The sequence below is a fragment of the Brassica oleracea genome, chromosome C4 (genome assembly GCF_000695525.1).
Source record: "Brassica oleracea var. oleracea cultivar TO1000 chromosome C4, BOL, whole genome shotgun sequence".
NCBI lineage: Eukaryota > Viridiplantae > Streptophyta > Magnoliopsida > Brassicales > Brassicaceae > Brassica > Brassica oleracea.
In genome coordinates, this window is record NC_027751.1 from 38,192,372 (window position 1) to 38,194,165 (window position 1,794).

Here is a 1,794-nt window from a genome sequence, read left to right on the forward strand (position 1 = left end):
AAATGAAAAAGCGCTATATAAATAAGGATTATGAATCTACCTCTATGTATGAGGGTAGAGTGAATTGATTGACCATCAATTCGATATAAAGCTCGTTAGAAAAACGAGAGATTTTTGGACCAAAAGTCTAAGGTATAGTTCTCCAGAGAATGAAATGAAAGATGACCTTGAGGTATGAAAAACGGCTTGTTCCGAGGTCACTGGAGAAAATTTGAAATAGATGCAATATATTGAAATGTCTAGCAGGACAAAAATGACTTGAGTTGCATCTTGATATTTAGTAGTCCCTGGAGAGTTAAAGATGCTCTCGGGAATGTATCGAACTCTGGAAGAGTTAGAACAAGCCGTATATAAAGTATCTTGAACCAGTAACTGGTGATATGTTTACGGCACAGTTTGCCGATTGCCATTTGATGAGGATGAGTTTCTAGCGTTAGGGGGAGGAATTAGAAAAAATTCCCAAAGAGATTACATGGTGAACATAGTCGTTGTTACACCTTGACTCCCCTATGAATTAATGAGAGCTGGAAATTCAAGAAATTGTGCATTTGCATAATTTGGCAAACCAGTTACCAGATGTGTACACAGATACCCGATGAAAATGTTCCATTAAGAGTTGATATTCATAAATAACAAAGTGATGGTAACAAAATAAATGAACCTAGGGTTCAGTTAAAGAGGGGGAGACTAGCGGGTTCTAGAGATAAAAATCCCCGAAAGAAATTGGTTGAGAAAAGTTACAAGGTTCCTGAAGAACCTAATACTGAAAATATCTGAAAGAAGACATAAGTGGAAATGTTCAAAGAGAACTTGATACTGAGAGATGTCTGAAAGAAGGCATAAGTGGAAAGGTTTCAGAAGAACCTGATACTGAAAAATGTCTGAAAAAAGGCATAGATGAAAAGGGTCAAAAAGAACCAAATAAAGATGAACCAGATGACGAAAAGGGAACAGAAAAGTATGACATTTCCATCAACTACACCCTTGATGAAAAAGTTATAGGATAAAAGATGTTGATGGAATGTTCTCCTTTTCTGTCCAAAGAGATCGATCATGAAAGTGATGATCCCAATCCAAGGTCCATTTTGGAATGTTAAAAAGACATGATTGGGAGGAGTGGCAGAAGGCTATTCAAATTGGATTATTCTCCCTAAATAAACGGAATGTCTTTGGACCGATAGTCATAACGCCTGAGAATATAAATCTTGTTGGGTATAAGTGGGTATTCGTGAGAAAAGTAACACGATATAAAACCTGATTAGTTGTCCAAGTTTTTTCTCAGAGACCGAGAATTAATTTTGAGGAAACGTATTCCCCGGTAATGGATGCTATTACGTTTAGATTTTTGATGAGCCTAACGGCATCTAAAAATCTTGAATGCATCTTATGGACGTTGTGACTGCATATTTGTATGGATCGTTGGATAATGATATATATATATGAAACTCCCCGAGGGATTGAAAATGCCAGGGGCATTGAAAGAAAAATCCAGGGAGATTTGTTCGGTCAAGTTACAGCGATCACTTTACGGATTAAAGCAATCTGGTCGCATGTGGTACAATCACTTAAGTGAATATCTTTTGAGTAAAGGATATGTGAATAATGCGATATGTCCATGCGTTTTTAAAAAGAAATCGTCATCTGGCTTTGTGATCATTGCTGTATATGTAGATGACCTGAACATAATTGGAACTCAAAAGGAGGTTGATGATGCTCGAACTCATATGAAAGAAGAGTTCGAAATGAAAGATCTCAGAAAGACAAAGTTTTGTCTTGGCCAGATAGAGCATCTCC